Raw genomic sequence first — 20428 nt, 5'->3', positions numbered from 1 at the left:
TTCTGACCAATAGAAAGCTACAGAAATAAAAATTAAACTGATTATTTCATTCATAGGAGATTCTGACCAATAGAAAGCTACAGAAATCTGAATTAAATCGATAATTTTTGATAATCTCCCGTCGTTAAGTATATTACGTCAGATGCCCTTCGTTGCTACGAAAAAATACATTTAGTGACATTAATGACAATTAATGTTTTAAAAATTATAAAAGTGATGACTTTCAATCGTCAAATATTTATAAAAACTGTGTTTTTAATGGTACTTACATAAATAAATTACAATAAAATTTTGGTTTTGAACAGTTTTATTCATGAAATAATCGCAACAAATTGCACTCGACCTCTGAAATTAATATAGAATTTTTGCTCTCGTGACACTTTGACATAATTTCACTCGCCTTCGGCTCGTGAAATTAAAACTGTCAAAGTGTCACTCGGAAAAAATTCAATAATTTCAGAACTCTTGTGCAATTACTACTGACTATTTTTTTATGATTTTAACTTCCAATCGTATAGTAAGATATTTGATCACGTGTTTAATTCTGTCCAATCAGATTAAAATTATACTGAGAATTATCTAGTGTAGAAAATTACCGATAGAATTTTTTTTAGTAGATTGTTTCTGTTTATTGGCTACCAGTTTCCTAGTTTTGACAACTGTGACATTTAAGAAAATATCCATAATATACGTATTAAAAATAATCTTACAAATATCACACGACAGTAAGAATAAATAAGAAAATAATGCTTCATTTTTACTCAAATTTGTTGTCATTGGACAATAGCCACTCGAGCCCCGCTGGCTCTCGTGTCTATTGCCAGACAACAAATTTTCGAAAAACTGTCGCATTATTTTCAATTTATTCTCACTTTCTTGTGATATTATACTCGATAATTTTTGATAATTTCCCGTCGTCAAGTATATTACGTCAGATGCCCTTCGTTGCTACGAAAAAATACATTCAGTGGCATTAATGACAATTAATGTTTTAAAAATTATAAAAGTGATGACTTTCAACCGACAAATATTCATAACAACTGTGTGTTTAATTGTACTAATTTGTACTTAAATAAATAAATTACAATAAAATTTTGGTTTTGAACAGTTTTATTCATGAAATAATCGCAACAAATTGCACTCGATCTCTAAAATTAATATAGAATTTTTGCCCTCGTGACACTTTGATATAATTTCATTACCCTTCGGGTCGTGAAATTAAAACTGTCAAAGTGTCAGTCGGGAAATATTCAATAATTTTAGAGCTCTAGTGCAATTACTACTGAAAATTAAACTATGATAGTACAACTGGACGAAAATACAAATCCCATCCCCATTAAGAGAGGAGTGATACAAGGAGTCGTAATACCGCCAAAGCTTTTCAACCTAGCCCTAGAAGACGTATTCAAAACTACAAATTGGTCAATCTGTGGCATTAACGTTAATGGCAACAAACCTAACCACCTCAGATTCGCTGACGACGTTGTGATTATAGCGAGCTCATTCGAGGAACTGCGAATTATGATGGATGAACGCACAGTCAGTTCCCAATACGTCGGCTTAAAAATTAATATGAGAAAAACAAAACTAATGACAAACACAGATGACCCAAGACATATAATTATTATAAATGGCAGTGAGATAGACAAGTCCAGTAATATAAAATATCATTATTGAAACTTGACAAAGAGAACCAAAGTGGGGAAATTACTAGGAGAGCAAGACTAGCATGGGCAGAATTTGGCAAACTTGGTTGGATAGTTAAGAACCGCAAAATGCGCCAATAGTTAAGGAGCAAAATATTCAACTAGTGCATCCTTCCTATCATGACATATGGATGTCAAACCTGGAGCCTAATCAAGGCAAATATGAATAAACTAGCCACAACAGAAAGAGTAATGGAAAGAGAAATGTTCAGTATACGATTGTCAGATAAAAAAAAGCGACTGGGTAAAATCAAAAACAAAAGCCGAGGACATAACAACAAAAGTTGCCAAACTTAAATGGAGTTTCGCAGGCCACACTGCTAGACAAAAAGACCAACGTTGAAATGCAACAATACAACACTGGAGACTTTAGGAAAGTAAACGACCGACAGGAAGACCACAGATGAGATGGGTTGATGATATTAAAAGAGTAGCCAGAACAAATTGGAAATATGTTGCGTTGGATAGAGACCGATAGTCTAGAGTTAGGAGAGGCTTATGTGAAAACAAGGACAACAGAAGGCTTAGAAGAAGAAGAAGACCTAAAATATTTTTTATGTATGCTACGAGTTATAAAAAATAACAAATTAACACTAACCTGATAGTCGAGGCATTGAAGCACAAAACAAGGCCTTACTGTCGATTTTTGCCGCAGTAAGACGGATTTTAATGCAGTTTGGTGCGTTGGATTCGTGAGAATGTCAGGAAATTTTGTGAACTAATTTAATGAATAAGAAATCTCAAATTGCATTTGTACATGAGAAAAATGCATTTCAAAAGTGCATTGTGAAATAGGCAATTATTATAAATTTGTAACTCGGTAAATAGTAGGAAAAATTGACCCAATTTTCTAACTCGGGGGTTTTTGGGGTCGCTGAAAACGAATACGAGTTCGTCGAGAGTGTGCAAACTACCTGGTGCCTGCAGCGGGTGTAATAAACGTCTTCCTCTGGAGTATTGTGATAATTTATCATATAATTTACTTAAACTCATTACTCGGGGGTTTTTGGGGTCGCTGAAAATAAATATGAGGTCGGCGAGAGTGTGCAAAGTACCTGGTGCCTGCAGCGGGTGTAATAAACGTCTTCCTCTGGAGTATTGTGGTAATTTATCATATAATTGGCTTAATCTCGTTACTCGGGGGGTTTTTGAGGCCGCTGAAAATGAATATGAGGTCGGTGAGAGTGTGCAAACTATCTGGTGCCTGCAGCGGGTGTAATAAACGTCTTCCTCTGGACTATTTTGTTAATTTTTTGGTAATTTGTTAAATAATTGGCCCACACTTGTTACTCGGGGGTCTTTGGTCACTGAAAATAAATATCGCGACGACTAAGTTCTAATTTCATAGGATATTATAAAAAACATGATTATTTTGTTCAGGATCTCCATTTTCTTTAATTTGGCGTTTAAAATTATGTTGGCAGTATTGATACATTCTTGACTAATTTCATTTATGATTTATTGCCTTTCTCTCTCACACGTTTGTATACACTAATATAACGGTTACACGTAAAACAAGTTTAAAAACTATTTATAAACACGGTAATTTTCGAGAACAGCAAAAACGGTGTTACTCGCTCAGGTACTCGTGTCGAATTTTTTCGTAAAAAATATTGATTAATATATTTTTGAACAAATCATTTTAGTAATATATTTCTATGATAGTGTTTATAAATTCAAGTGTGTCTTTCATCAATAATTCAGGTAAATAATGGTGCTTATATATAGATGATCTAACTCGTATTTCATCTGAAATTCAAACTTACGATTTTTTTTTCAGTTATCTCATTACTGCTCGTATCAAGTAAAAGTGATTGATATATAGGGTGAGGCAGATAAAGGGCCTATTAGAAATATCTCGAGAACTAAAGGTAAGAGAATCATGAAAATTTGAATACAGGGGTTTTGAGGTATGAACTATTTAATGAAAATATTTTGGTCTCTTTGCTACTTCCGGTTATACCGGAAGTTGATTGTAACTTCGTTTTTTTAAATGGGACGCCCTGTATATTTTTACATTTTTGGATTCTGCTCGATGTCTTCTTTCTTTTGTTGTAAGTCAGACTGCGGCAACTCATGCGGGTGCAGGAAGCATGGGTTAGTTTGTAATTTAGCCTGCAAAAATTGTGCAGGATCTGATTGCACAAATATTGCGTTGGACTCGAGAGTGGAAGGCAATAATGAAGAAGAAGATGATAATGATGAAGAAAATGAATTTTAAAGATAAATTACGATAAATTTTGTATAATGAACTTTTTAGCCATAAATATATTATAATAATAAAAATTTATGTTTATTTATAATAAAAATACCACCCTTTTCGATCACTATAGTTACATCGAAGAAAATGGAATAAACCAAAAACCCCGAGTAACGGGTTAAAACTAATTATATGATAAATTGCCATACTACTCCAGAGGAAGACGTTTATTGCACCCGATGCCGGCACCAGGTACTTTGCACACTCTCACTGACCTCATATTAATTTTCAGCGACCCCAAAAACCCCCGAGTAACGATTTTAAGCCAATTATATGATAAATTACCACAATACTCCAGAGGAAGACGTTTATTACACCCGCTGCAGGCACCAGGTAGTTTGCACACTCTCGCCGACCTCATATTCGTTTTCAGCGACCCCAAAAACCCCCGAGTAAGAAAATTGAGTCAATTTTTCCTACTATTTACCGAGTTACAAATTTATAATAATTGTCTATTTCAAACTGCACTTCTGAAATGCATTTTTCTCATGTACAAATGCAATTTGAGATTTCTTATTCATTAAATTAATTCACAAAGTTTCCTGACATTCTCACGAATCCAACGCACCAATCCGCATTAAAATCCGTCTTACTGCAAAAAAATCGACACCTCAATCCTTCAATGCCTCGACTATGAGGACTGTACTGATCACTCAAGATGATTTGATACAATAAAATGAATCAGATCAAATAAAACTTCTTCTTCTTCTTCTTCTTCTTCTTCTTCTTCTTCTTCTTCTTTTTCTTATTCTTCTTCTTCTTCCTTCTTGTATGTAGGCTTTAAAGCCTGTTTCTCCTTTAGTATGAGCCTCCTAAATTGTTTCAATTATCGCACCATATTTTTCTTGGTCTGCCAATACTTCTTCGTCCATTTGGTGACTTATCTCGTGGTATTCATACTATCCTATCCTCTGCCATTCTACTAATGTGTTCGTTCCACTCCTTTTTCCGTTTTGTCACCCATCCATTAATGTCTTCTACATTGCATGATCTTCTTATGTTTTCGCTTCTCTCCCTATCCAACAGACTTTTCCCTGATATTCGTCGGAGTATTTTCATCTCTATTGTTTCTAGTAGTCGTTTTAGATGTGTCAGGTCTTGTCTCCGCCGTGTATGTCAATATAGGTTTAATTGCTGCTTTATAGATTCTTGCTTTTGTGTCTTGTCTTATGTGTTTGTTCTTCCAGATTGTGTCATTAAGAGAGCTTTACTTGCTTTTAAGCTTTGTTGTCGTACTTCCTCTTCAACATCTCCGTAACTGCTTATATCTATTTCCAGATATCTAAACCTTGCTTCTTGCTTTATTATTTTCCCATCAATTTCGATTTTACATCGTAGTGGGTATTTATAAATGTTGTGATACATTTGGTTTTTCTGCTGATATTATCATATTGTATTTCTTGGCTGTTGTATTGAAGATGTGTGTTAATCTTTGGAGATCGTCTTATGTCTCGGCGATTAATGCGGCGTCGTCTGCATAACATAATATTTGGATTTCTGTGTTCCCCATTCTGTAACCATGACCTTTACGTACTGCTTCTATTATTTCGTCCATTATTATATTAAAGATTAGTGGGTTTAACGAGTTACCTTGTCTGATTCCGCTTTCTACTGGTATAAACTGCGTTAGTTTTCTATTTATCTTTGCCTGTATTCGATTATGAAAGCAGATGTTTTCGATGGTTTGTATAATATTGATTGGTATGTTTTTTCTATACAGCAAATGTAAGACGTCTTCGACTTTTGTGCGACCGAGCATTTGTCAGGTCTATAAAACATAGATATGCTGGTTTATTGAATTCATTGGTCTTTTCTGTGATTTGTCTCAGTAAAAATACGGCGTCTACGCAGGATCTTCCGGATCTGAATCCTTGTTGTTCATCTGATAAAGTTGTTAGTTTATTGATTTTGTTGGTTAGGACTTTTGTGGTTAGCTTAAGTGTGGTGTTCAATAGATTTATACCTCTATAATTGTTGGGGTCTTCTTTGTCTCCTGTCTTGATAAAACTTATAATATTTATTTATAGGCCAGTAAATGAACGTGTTAGAAGCATTTGAATGTGTTTTATCGACGAATCCTAAAGATTTCTTGGGTTTGGCACATTTCAATGAAGATGTTCTCCAAATGATGAATTCAGAACGTCTGCGCATAAACATCATAAAGAGGAGAAAACATTGTAATTCTGCCATATAATTAGAGGACCTAAATACTATCTACTTCGCCTTATAATACAAGGAAAATTGGAGGGAAAGGGATGGATTGGTTGAAAGAAACTTTCACGGTTGCGTAATATTAAAAAAAGGGCGTGGTTCCGCGGCAGAAAAATTATTTCGCGCAGCAGCCAAGAGAGAAAGGTTTTAGGAACTTGTGAACATAATGATGGCCAACGTCTGAATACGGAATAAGCACCTAAAGAAGAAATGAAGCTGAATGACGGCGATCCCGTGTAATTTTCCGTGTTACCGTAACTGCATGAAACTTTGGAGTTAGGTTCCTGTTAACCTCTATTTCATTATTGGACTTAAGCGCAACGTTGCTTTTACTTGAAGGTTCACAGTCACCCATTCTAGGGGGTGAAAAAACATACGTTCAAGATAGGTTTGCCCTGAAATGGATAAATAGACTAAAATTAAGAACCATTTTCAATTTCGTTGCAACACGAAACTACAGCCGCATCATTATTCCAGTTCAATCAGAGAGTGCAGCAAGCACCTCTACCGGTTTCGAAACTTATTAGTCTCTCATCAGGAGGCACATATGCTGCTCTCCCTGATCCAACCAAAACAAACCCCAGCGTGCATTCCCGGATTGCAACGAACGAAATGGCAGGGATGCCTTAGCGGCAACTTCTATCAAAAAACTAAGTTTTCAATATAATAGCACATAAAACAACATCCAAAAATGTTACTCTACATCCTACCAGATTGAAAACAATGGAAACCTTCTCTGGTAACAGCTCCAAGGCTTCTACAAGAGAAGGTTCCCATTGTTTTCAATCTGGTAGGATGTAGAGTAGCATTTTTGGATGTTGTTTTATGTGCTATTAGATTGAAAACTTAGCTTTTTGCGAGCAGTTGCCGCTAGGGCATCCCTGCCATTTCGTTCGTTGCATACCGTGACTGCAGGCCGGGGTTTGTCCTAGTTGGGTCAGAGAGAGCAGCATATGTGTCTCCTGATGAGAGACTAATAATTTTCGAAACCACTAGAGGTGCTTGCTGCACTCTCTGATTGAACTGGAATACTGATGCGGCTGTAGTTTCGTGTTGCAACGAAATTGAAAATGGTTATTCATTTTTGATTTATATGTTTACTCTGATTGGAATACGAAGGGAACCAGTCTCGTTGGAACTTTACCGCACTGAGCAGATGGGACGTGAATTATAAATTGTAAAATTCCCTCATCTTCCTTAGTCTCAGCATCCGTTATGGCTTGCAAATTGTAGAAGCCTCGAAGGTGTTACCAGATAAGGTTCCCATGGTTTTCAATCTGGTAGGATGTAGAGTAACATTTTTGGATGTTGTTTTATGTGCTATTAGATTGAAAACTTACTTTTTTTTAATAAATAGACTAATGGCACCTATGTACGCCGTTGCTCCCGCCTGACGGCGCTAGTGTAGTTGGAGGTCAAAGTTTTAACTATTCGTGAAGTTTGTATATGGTGTTTTTGATTACAATTTAATAAATAATAAATTATGGCCGAAATATACGGATCTTGGAGACTGTTTGTGCGTTGAAAAACGAATTGAGAAGGGATGCGAGAGTTAGTGGAAAAAGGAAACATTTATCGAATGATAAACTATATTAATCATCGTCTCAATGTTTTATTTTTATAGCTCAGCGGGTATTTATCTGGTATTGATTAACTCCCCACACGAGTCTGACAACTGTGTATAATATTATATGTGCGATCTGCCTTACTTTTTTTATCAATTTAGCATTAATTTTTGTGTTTATCTTATTTAAAAATGTGATATTTTCAAAATATGGCTGCCATGACAGTTGCGCATTTGGTGTAAATTTGGTTTAAGCATGGGGTGAGCGCAGTTGATTCTGCAATGTTGTCTTATTTAAAAAAAAATTATAACTCCTTATGGAAATATAGAATGTGTTAATTTAATTAAGTATAATTATTTGGGTGTTTGTCTACGTGAAAGGCGACCTTAAATTTAAGGTGAAATTAGAAAAAATTAGGGTTAGGTTTGATCAGGTTATGGTTTAGTCACTAAAGAATATTTGAATGGTACTAGGTCACTTTAATTTTCAGTTATTAACTTATTTATATTATTTTCGATTAGGTTAGGTTTGCTCAGGTTATGTTTTAGTCATTTTAAAGAATATTTTAAAGAAAATTCCACACCTGTAATTTTGAACCAATCAAAATACGTTATTTTGACAGATCACCATGGCAACGGAGGTATTTTATCGGAAATTTTTTGCTCGTGGGGTACCCAACAGCGAATTATAGTGGAAATTTTTTGACGTTTACAATAACAGAACATTTTTGACAGACTGGTTTTTATTTGTTTACATAATTTAGTTTTGATTCATTTTCTATCACTTGTAGTTACTCAAAACTTATGTAAACTTGAAGAATATACTATTTTCTATCTTGAAATGGTATTCCCATGCAACTACAATGAGTAGAAATTACGAATTTGAAAGCCTAAATAATTGCTGACAAAGCTATGGCGCGCTATTAATCTGTTCATGCAGCTTTGGATTTTCAAATGCAAATTTGGTGTGGAATTTTCTTACCGAATACCACGCGAAGTCAAATTAATATCCGGAAATTTTTTTTTGATCATGAATATTTTTAGAAAAATTCCCTCGTCTGCGACTCGGGAAATTTTCAAAATATTCATGATCTCAAAAAAATTTCCGGAAATAATTTGACCTCTAGTGGTATTACTAGTGATAATATATCACTAAAATGTTCAGTTATTAACTTTTTTATATTATTTTCGATGACGCTAGGTTAGGTTTGGTCAGGTTATGTTTTAGTCACTAAAAAATATTGAGAACTTGAGAAATATTTAAAATTAGTATTTCACATTTTTCTATATTATTACTTCAAATATAAATTTTTTACATGTTCACTCCATAAAAAGCGATTGTAGATGTGGCAACAGTGTGAATGTATATAAAATTGCATATCTTAATCCGTGCGTTTATAATAAATTTTGATCTGAATGTTATAGTGAAGTATTCTATTTTTTACAGTCGAATCTGGGGGCAATACTTAATCTGTTTCAACAAAATTTTTATTGCAGATACGTGCATTTATTCTCGGCACATATTTATCCCTCCTTATTGCTACAATCCACTTTTTTCTCATCAGAATATCTTTGGGAAACCTGTGTCCTGATGTTCTCGATGAGCACAAATGCACAGCACAACATTGAGGGATTGTATTTTCTCAAGTTTAATTCACACAGCGAAACAAATATGCAATATTTACTTGGAAATAGATTGATTTGAAGTATTGACGTAAGTTGACATGACCTCCAACTACACGAGCGCCACCTACGTTGAGCTTTCCAGATTAGCTGCCATTGAGGAGCCCAGAGCAACAGTGGCCTAACCCAAAATCCACAATTTTACCAAAACGCTTTTATTACATTAAAGTTATGCCTCATTTAACTACTTTCAGATGCAGAGTGGCTCAAGTATTGGTTGCTTGACTAGAATATAAAGACAAGTTACATAAAAGTACATAAAAGAGAGGAGAAGTTACTGCCCTGGATTATTCAATCTGCTGACAAAGGATAAACAAGACTATATATACCGGTATTTTATTGTATTAAAAGGTTTTTAGTTCATAGTTGTAAACAAAACTTTATTGCAAAATATTTTTTTTTTAATTTAGCTTAAATACCGCCACGACTAAGGCCATTTGCATGGTAGGGTTGGTTTCGCAATCATATGTAATGTGTAGTGTGCGTGTAGCGTCAATATCTTGTTACTTAGTAGACTCTACTTCATTGTCTTCACAAAGAGATGCTAATTGTATCCGAACATCTGCGGTTCCTCCAGTGAGTACCGAATTCACAAGAATATCAATTATTTTTATTAATTAATTTTTAGTAAAGCAAAATTTCCTACACAGTTGGGATTCGAACTCACAACCCTTGGATCCAAAGGTAAGGTCTCTTACCACTGAACCACAGAGGGAATAAAATATATTTTTAAATGTTTTGTAACATAATTTATTACAAAAGATTTTCAGCTGTGAGTATTAAAACTTGACCACCCATTATAATTATGTTAAATTTAATAAATTAGTAATGACATCAACATTATTAATTTTGAAGTTACTTTCAGATCCCAAAATTTTTTTAAATTAAGAAGAAATATTTTGTTTCAATTGATACTCTCTATTTAAATGAAATGTGTAAAATATGCTAAAATAAAAATGAATTAAAAGGGTAGAGCAAAGTCGCGAAGAAAGAGACGATTTTCAGCAACTCCGATACAAACGTAATATTTCGTGTGTCGAAAGTAAAGGGTTCCTTAGGGAGAGCCCAGCGAAAGGGATAAGAAACATTACCGACTGATCTACTCGTAGATATCCCGAATTAATCCAGAATATTATTCCAAGGAACTCTGTTTTGCAAACACTGGATATAGAAGTTAAAGAAAATTTGCATTGTAATGATTTGGTGTAATTATTTTATCACATTTCCACTGTTTTTAGCTCCAAATACACCGGCTTTTCTTTTTCTCGCCAATGACTGGGACGTTAGAGGAAGGAAGACAAAAACTATGCCGTGTAAGGGTTTCTTAGAAGTCTAAATGAAATGTTTGAATGAATATAAGGAGAGGTGTCAGTACAGATAGGGTGTTCGTTTGCAATAAAATGTATAAAGCCAAATTTCCACGTTTCATTTTACTCGAAATTTGGAATTTCGATGTAAATAAATGAAGCTGAGCACAGCTGAATGCAAATTTCCACCCTTGTAGAAGTTTGTCGCACTTAGATATTTTTGGGGGTTAGATATACATGTTTGATAAGAATGTTAATTAGTCCAAAGTAATTAGCTCGTTTTATTTTCTTTGTGTCGGTGTTTTTGTAGGGGATCAATTTTTAGATGACTCACCAGATCTTGTTAGCTTTTATCCATAAATAATTCAACGCAAAAATGCTTCATTCAAAAAATCATAAGCTGAGTAGTCTTTATGAGAAATTTAACTATTTTGAATGGATCATCATATCAAAAACTCCTAAAAATTGCCTTCAAACAAATTAAAAGTTTAGAAACATAACTCATCATCAGGGTTTTTCATTCCGGATGTAATGTTTGATTGCTGCTCTTACTTAGAGCTCTCTGATTCACTTATTGCGGTGAATCACTCCACATTCCACTTGTGTGTTGTTAAAGTTTGTTGTATGACTTCGCTTTCGTTACAATTTTCTTCCACTCATTTCTTTATGTGAATAGTTCCCTCCAGTTTCTCACTTCTAGAATTTTGATACCCCTCATGACCTGGTCCTCCCATTTCTCTCTGGATTTTCCCCTTGGTCTTTCAATTTCTGGTTTCCATCTGTTGATCTTCTTAACCAGTAGGTCGTTTTTTCTTCTATATATGTGCCAGGCATCTCAGTCTCTGCGATTTAATAAATCTAACTATATCTTCTCCCTTCATTATGTCTCTTAGTTCATGGTTTATTCTTATTCTCAATTCTTCGTTGTGTATTCTTATCGAGCCCATGTAATCCGTCAGAGTCGAATATTCTCAATTTTTCTTTATCTTTTTCCGTGAGACACATTGTCTCGGCTGCGTACGTAACTACTGGTCTGCTAGCAACTCTGTATATTTTCAGTTTTGTATTTCTGGATAATTTCTTGTCCTTCACTAGCCTATGATATCTCCAGTATGTTTTGTTGCCTGCTAGTATTCGCTCCGTTACTTCTTCACTTCTCTTATTTTGGCCATTCACTATTACTTCCAAATATTTAAATTGTTGAACTCTTTCAAAAGTGCAATTCTCTATTTTGATTTCTCTATTTCTCTCGTGCTGTTATCTTTTCTTCTAGAGCAGAGTAAATATTTTGTTTTTCCTTCGTTAATTTCTAGACCTCTTTTCCGTGCTTCCTTTGCCAGGATTGTTACTGCTTCTTTCAATCTTTCCTTGTCTCTTCCCATAAGAAATATATCATCTGCATATGCAACTATTTGTGTTGAGGAGTAGGCTATAATTCCTTTAATTTTCTGGCATTGACTGTTCCTTCTAACGCTGTGTTGAATAATATGGTTTACAAGGAATCGCCTTGTCGCACACATATTTCTATTGCAATTGATTTTGTGCTATCTTCCCCTGTTCCGCTGTTTTAAGCTCCAAATACACCGGCTTTTTTTTTCTTGCCAATGACTGGGACGTTAGTGGAAGGGAGACAAAAACTATGCCGTGCAAGGATTTCTTAGAAGTCAAAATGAAATGTTTGAATGAATATAAGGAGAGGTGTCAGTACAGATAGCGTGTTCGTTTGTAATAAAATGTATAAAACCAAATTTCCACGTTTCATTTTACTCGATCTACTATATGGAATTTCGATGTAAATAATTGAAGCTGACCACAGCTGACTGCAAATTTCCACCCTCGTAGAAGTTTTCATGCTAGTTTTCACAATTATAAACTTCTCAGGATGACACGTTCAACAATTTAAATAATGTTCCACAATTAAAACTTCCCGTATTCCAGTGTTTCCATACATCAAAATTTGTCCGACTAGACACCGTTAAGTTATTCACAAATTTTCAGCTTGCTATAATAAACTTATTTTGGTACGCGGGATCCAGGCCTAGAAGGTTTTTGAGAAATATAGATGTTTGGACTGGCACTTTACGGTAGGTATGTCAATCCTAATAGCAACATTAATAATATTGAAAAATATTACTAAAAGATTTTTAAACTGAAAACTTATTGGTCCATTTCCCTGGTAGCACCTCCATAGCTTCTAAAATTTGCAAACCAGATGGATGCTGCAGTGAAGACAAGGGGGAATTCTAAAAAGTTGCAATTCACAACCCCCCGTCTGCAGCTTGGTAAAGTTCCAACGATAAGTGGACCTAGTTACTCTATGGGAGTAATACTACTTTAAAATAAAAATGTATACCATTTTTATTTAGTTGCAATGCGAAGGCAAAACAATCTTATTTTTCACTTAGAACACGGAGCGCAGTCCAGCACTCTGAATCGACGATTTTCGACTCTTATTGGAGTCATCATCGGAGAGGCGTAGGCCTGCTGCTCTCTGCTCGAAGTGATCAAACCATGAAAGTTTATCCCCGCATTGCAACTGACGTGTATGGAGTAGGTGACTAGCGTCATCTGGCAACTGAAAGATAAAGTTTTCAATCCTAATATTATTAATGTTGCTATTAGGATTGAAAACTTTATTTTTTCAATATTATTAATGTTGCCATTAAGACTGAAAACTTTACCTTTAAGTTGCCAGATGACGCTAGTCACCTCCTCCATACACGTCAGTTGCAATGCGGGGATAAACTTTCATGGTTTGGTCACTTCGAGCAGAGAGCAGAGCAACAGGCTCTCCGATGATGACTCCAATAAGAGTCGAAAATCGTCGATTCAGAGTACTGAACTGCGCTCCCTGTTCTAAGTGAAAAATAAGATTGTTTTGCCTTCGCATTGCAGCTGAATAAAAATGGTATACATTTTTATTTTACAAATTTAAAACTTTGAAATATGTATAACCAACACGGATGATCGGTAAATGGTGGCCCAACAACCACTTTTCAAAACTCCCGAAAAACTTTCTAGGTAACCCTGTTTTTTTTTCGACCAAATGACTGAACTAAAAGCGTTAAGTTAATTCAACTCGTTACATACATAATATTTTTGAGTACTTAGAATATAAATATATAGAAATAATATATAGTTAAAAGATAATGTACATGTAGTACATTGCATCTGTTGAATCGGCTTTTTCACAAAAGTCATCTTCGTATACCGACAAGCTGTTTCCCTACTTCCATTCGAAAGCCATCACGATTTTTAATATAGTCAAAAGTAAAATATAAAGTTGCAGTCGTACAACGGAATGATATATGAAATAGCGATATTAAGGCATCAATACAAAGACTATTTACCACTCGTATGTGAATATTAAAAGCCATAAATCTGAACTTTTGAAGCTCGCAAGATGATTTCTGCCAAGTGATGTCGTTTAATCAAATATAGCTTCCCGATTCCTGAATTTCAAAGAAGGTTTCCAGATTTTCTGAGGTTTAAAAAAGAAACTAACTTATGTATACTATGTAACGTTACAAACGTGACATCTTTGATATTTTATTTTTAAATAATTATTTTACTTTATTTTCTTTAATATTTCATTAGTAATAATTTTCTTCTATTTGTTTTACCTGTTTTATTCGTTAAAAACTCGTTGGCGCCCTCTTTTATTATCCTCTTTTATTACCCTCTTTTATTATCTTCGATTTAATATATCTCTTTTCATATAAAATCTATATCGTCATACTGAACGTACCCCATATATTCTTACTCTGTGATAATCTGTTTTAATACGGTACATGCCTAACTTCCTACAGTTCACGCTGTCATTTCAGTTCTCAAAATAATGGTGGTAATGTCATAAAAGGCAAAGAAGCTTCAAAATTAAAACATTTTATTTCTAAACGATTTTTCTCTTGGGGTAAGAATAATAAGAATTCTAATTATTACAATTATTATATTCCTCATTATATTCCATGCATACCTAGTTTCTTATAAGAGTCTTTCTAATATTTTTACACCTAACCTTCAAATGTTCAACCATGTGTTTGTTTGGTTTCTGTATTTCATTTTATCTATTGATATGCTTTTAGTAATCACATATTTAACTATTCCTCTCATCTTAATTTCATTTAATTTACCTTTGCTAACTACTAGTTTTTGAATACTATTTGGGAAAGGTACAATTTGGTTTTCTTCTTGATGGTTGATATGTGTTTTACTTTTCTAGTTTTTGGATAGAAATCATCTTTCTCCCTTCGAGAGCCAGCTGCCTTCATCACCGGTGATGCTGCTCTTCAGGCAAAGACGACAGGATGCATCGCAAGTAGACTGCAGCGACCAACACCACCAGTAAACTAGAGCTGCACTGACCTGAGGCCGTCCATCTAGCCCAGGTCAAGAGAAGTCAACAGCTATACCATTCGACATCAAGAAGTTACCATCAAATACCAGCTACCAAAAGCCGTAATTATAATCTACAAATTGTTAGTTTTTGGCAAGGATTTGAATATATTTGTTAATGCGTTTACTAAGTAATATTTTTATTATATCTTTATCGAACAATAAACATGATTAGTTAAAAATATTGATTTGTTTGCTTTCATTAAAACTTTCATAGTTCATTTCTAAGATTAGGACAAGGCGAACACACACTTTGAGAGACTGAGCTAAGCTAAGGGTGTAGCGATGCATATCTTGGATGATTAAGGTAATATTTTCGAATATTATTTCAATTAGCTGGAGTAGTCCATCGCCTTTTTTGTTTCAACTAAATATGTTATTTACTATTCTAACTGGGAAATAAGCCACAATTTAACTTAAAAAATGATTTTATTGACGTTTCGACTTCCACCTCGGACATTGTTATCAAAATACAAAATAATACGAAATTAAATAAAAATGTCGCTTAGTAAAAAAAAATCTTCTAATAATTTAATTTAATCTGAGTCATTCATATCGGCAATTCAGGCATATATTATACATTTTAAAGAAGAAGATTTTAAAATGATATTGCCAATATTTATGAGTTGCGTTCCTGGGACGACTTTGTTGAATGATAGTTCATTCGATTACATGAAATCAATTTTAACTCAAGAATATCCGTCACAAAAAAAACATAGCATGTGATTTGTCTTTAAAAAGACAACCACATGCAATGGTGACAGTAAAATTCTCGTGTTAGTGATTCCATATTAAATCACTAGGAAAAACCAGGAAAAAACCTCATGATACTATCCCGACACTGTAAGTATTTGGTCTAACATTCAGTTTACTCTCAAAACTAACACCAAACTCTGATTTTGTATGTATGTTATTTGAAAAACTTATATGTAAGTTTATAAAACTCATTTGGCAATATCATTTTAAAGTCTTCTACTTTAAAATGTATAATATATGTCTTCATTTCATTTCATTAATCAGACTTAATTGTCAGAGATTTTCAATTTAATAATATTTTCAGGAATAGTACATTGTTTACCGGGTAGGAAAAGCTTAACATTCCTGGACGACTGTGAAGATTGCTAAGTCGAGGCGCAAGCCGAGACTTAGCAACACAGAGTCCAGGAATGTGGCTTTTCCTACGAGGTAAACATACTATTTTTCCGCAAATCGTTTAAAATTCGACAGATATTGATTGATTTAAAAAAACGCGATAATTTTATTCCCAAATAAATGGTGCTTTGAAATTCCTAATAAAATTACTTGGGTTACTATGGAAACGTATTGAGGTTGAATTGTCAAACTTGACGCTTATAAATTTAATTGCTGGTGTTCTCGAAAGTAAAATGATAAGTGATGATGAAATTTCCATTCCTGGGACTCCTCCAGAGCTGGTTGAGGCAGTGAATACTGCTTCATTAGAATTATTGCCAAATAAATCAAGAGAAAAGTACGAAAATGCATACAGACGTTTTATGGATTATCGCATTAGTAAAAATACGAGTTCTTTCTCAGAAAATGTTGTAATGGCATACTTCCTAGACCTTTGTTTAAAGATGAAATCTTCAACATTATGGGCCAATTATTCAATGCTGAAGTCAACCCTTGCACTTAAACACAATGTAGATATATCTAACATACTCAAAACTTCGTTCTTTATTGAAACGGCAAGCTCAAGGTTATAGGGCAAAGAAATCTAAGATTTTAACGAAGGAAGAAATTGAAAAATTTATCCAGGAAGCTCCAGATAAAGAAAATTTAATGATTAAGGTAATTTACAAGGTTTTAATAGCAATGTGTTTTCTATCATTTATGTAGAACACTAACAACTGTACGGAAATATCATTTCCTTACAGTAAGGAAATGACATTTCCTTACAGTAAGGAAGTCCTTACTTTTTCTTCAAGAAATTTTGACAGGAATGTCAAAATTTCCTGGCGATTTGCGGAAAATTTAATTTACTTACATTATAATCATTTGTTTAACAATATTTAATACTTAGTTTAGTATTTGTGTTATGGTTAGGATACTTTATTTTTGTTAAATTTTTGTAAAAATGGGGACATCCCGTAATAAATAAATAAAATATGTCTGAATTGCCGATATGAATGAGTCAGATTAAATTAAATTATTAGAAGAATTTTTACTAAGCAACAACATTTTTGTTTAATTTAGTAATACTTTGTTTTTTGATAACGACGTCCGAGGTGGAAGTCGAAACGTCAATAAAATCATTTTTTTAATTTAAATTGTGGCTTATTTCCCAGTTAGAATAGTAAATAACATTAGTATACATAAGTTAGTTTCTTTTTTAAACCTCAGGAAACCTGGAAACTTTCTTTCAAATTCAGGAATCGTGTGTAGTGAATCGTGCGAAATAAAATTGTAGTTTACTTCCCAGTTACAATAATACATTACATAAATGTCACAAAGAAATAGCTTCAGAACAATATTAAATAAGTTATCTTTGCTTATGTTAGTAGTTAATAGCTACTATTTTAGTTTTGAATTAAAATTTTGATATCGAGTACACACCATACTCTTTGGAAATATAATATAACGTTCGATACGATAATGAAATAAGTACACTGCAAAAATAACGATGTGATCTCTTTGCTTTGACGTCATTGTTCAGTAAAAATGTTAAAGGAAAATAAAAATTTTACAAACAAGAATAATAAATTATTACATTTTGTAGTAGGTATATATTATGTTTATGTTTATTTTTTATTTATATAAATAAATGGAAGAATTTGGGTGTAATCCTCTTTCATAAAAAAGAAGATAAATTAGATCTTGAAACTTATTCTAGCCCAATTAGATTGATAAACCACCTATACAAGCTCTTTACTCAAATAGTCGAATACTGGCAAACAGATTGGAAATAAAACTCGATTTCTATCAGTCAGAAGAAAAAGCAGGATTTCGATAAAAACACGGAACCAACGACCATTTACAATGCCTTAAAACTCTAGTCGAAAAGTCTAGAGATAGACCACTTTCTTTTTTCTTTGTTGACTTTCACACAGTGCACACATACTCTATCATAATTCGGAATAGACCACAGGTATGCGAATGTTATTCGAAGTATATACTAAAATGCGACAACAATATGCTTATTATACTAAATATTTTATCTTTGGTTGTGCGGCTGTTGTATGAGGCTGTGTTGACCAGCTCTATGCGACAACAATATGCTTATTATACTAAATATTTTATCTTTGCTTGGGCGGTTGTTGTATGAGGCTGTGTTGACCAGCTCTAGGAAAGATTGTTTCAGAATTTGTTTGTTGGTTTTATTTTTGTGACCATTATTAAGAGGAAAACCAGTAGCGATCAACAGGTAGCAACAAACGCGGTCCAAGATTGCGGCTGTAATTTTGAATATTTTGTCGAGATATTTGGCACACATATTCGTAATATAATAAAGAATGGCGGTACAGAGCCGAATTTGAGAAATATGTTAGTATGTGGAAATTACTCTATAAATAAATAAAATATTACAAAAAAGAGCTTGTACCGCCATTAAGAAGAACAAAAAAGTAAATTTTCTTCATATAAACTTTTTTATCGCATGCCTAGATTTTGTGTCATATTGGACCTAGTTAAATTTTTTTATCTCTAACAGGAAATTGGACATATATTATCACTAAATAAGTTCTTAGTCAACATAGAGAAAGTGTCACTGTCATTTTGACAAACCTGCGTAAGATTTCTGTTCTGTTATCTGCATAGGGATTACGAACACTCTACGGCGCTACGGTAAAATATGGCGGATACGATTCGTATCGAGTGTTGGTAATCCCTATGCAGATAACAGAACAGAAATCTGACGTAGGTTTGTTCAAATGACAGTGACACTTTCTCTATGTTGACTAATCAGTTATTTAGTTATAATATGTTCGATTTCTTGTTAGAGATAAAAAATTTTACTAGGTCCAATATGACACAAAATCTAGGCATGGGATAAAAAAGTTTATTTGAAGAAAGTTTTTTTTTTGTTTTTGTTAATGGAGGTACAGGCTCCTTTTTGCAATATTTTATTTAGTTATAGAGTAATTTCCACATACTAACATATTTCTCAAATTGGGCTCTGTACCGCTATTCTTTATTATATTACGAATAAGTGTGCCAAATATCTCGACAAAATATTCAAAATTACAGCCGCAATCTTGGATCGCGTTTGTTGCTACCTGTTGATCGCTACTAAAGATTCATTTTTGGAATGTTGTTAATCCAACGAGGGGTTTATGGCAGTATATAAGTATCTGTTACTGGAAAATCAACAGGTCGTGAAAGCTGAAGTAAAATTTGATATAGAATCTGGTATTTATTGCTAGGCTTAGAATTATAGGCTTCGTAAATTAACTCATATACTGGGCTGTCTCGCTTCGAAGACAATAGTACAGCAGTAGTTCTGACATAGCAAAGTATGTCAGAAGAATTTGTTGGCTGCGAAGTGAAAGGGAAAGTTTACCTATCTCACAGCGAAGGCCTTCGGTGGGAGCCAATCTGAAGGCTCTAGGACAAAGATAAATATTGAAGTCGTATATTCATTATTTTACTTGCAGCATATACGAATTAATAGGTCTGGATCCCGCGTATGAAAAAAAGTTGATTAATAGCAAGCTGAAAATTTTTTAATAGCTATTCGGACAAACTTTGATGTATGGGAACACTGGAACAGAGGAAGTTTTAATTGTGGAACAGGTTAAAAATCTGGAACGTCAGACTAAGAAGACGTCTTATGTATTTTGTCGGACAGAACTTCCAATTAATTTGTTACCCTTTCATTAAACTGTCCTGCAAAAATCAGACTGCTATTTATCACCAACTGGGCATTTTAATGAGTGGAACACGTAGAACATGTCAAATGACAGGAATTATGACAGGTGACAAATAGCAATCTGATTTTTGCATGAGAGGTTAATGAAAGGGTAACAATTGGAAGTTCTGTCCGACAAAATACATGAGACGTTTTCGTGGTCTGACGTTCCAAATTTTTAACCTGTTTCACAATTAAAACTTCCCCTGTTCCAGTGTTCCCATACATCAAAGTTAGTGCCCGACTAGACACCCTTAAGCTTTTAACAAATTTTCAGCTTGCTATTGATCAACTTTTATTTCATGCGCGGGATCCAGACCTATAAAAAATCATACAAATGTTTTAAGTTTACATTATAATACCTGGTTTATATGAAATATTCCTTAAAAAATAGCCCGAAAACCTTTTTTCGTATAATCATCACTAAAAACATAACTA

The sequence above is a fragment of the Diabrotica virgifera genome, chromosome 3 (genome assembly GCF_917563875.1).
Source record: "Diabrotica virgifera virgifera chromosome 3, PGI_DIABVI_V3a".
In the NCBI taxonomy this organism is placed as follows: domain Eukaryota; kingdom Metazoa; phylum Arthropoda; class Insecta; order Coleoptera; family Chrysomelidae; genus Diabrotica; species Diabrotica virgifera.
The sequence above is the reverse complement of the archived record's forward strand: the minus strand, read 5'-3'. Positions refer to the sequence as shown.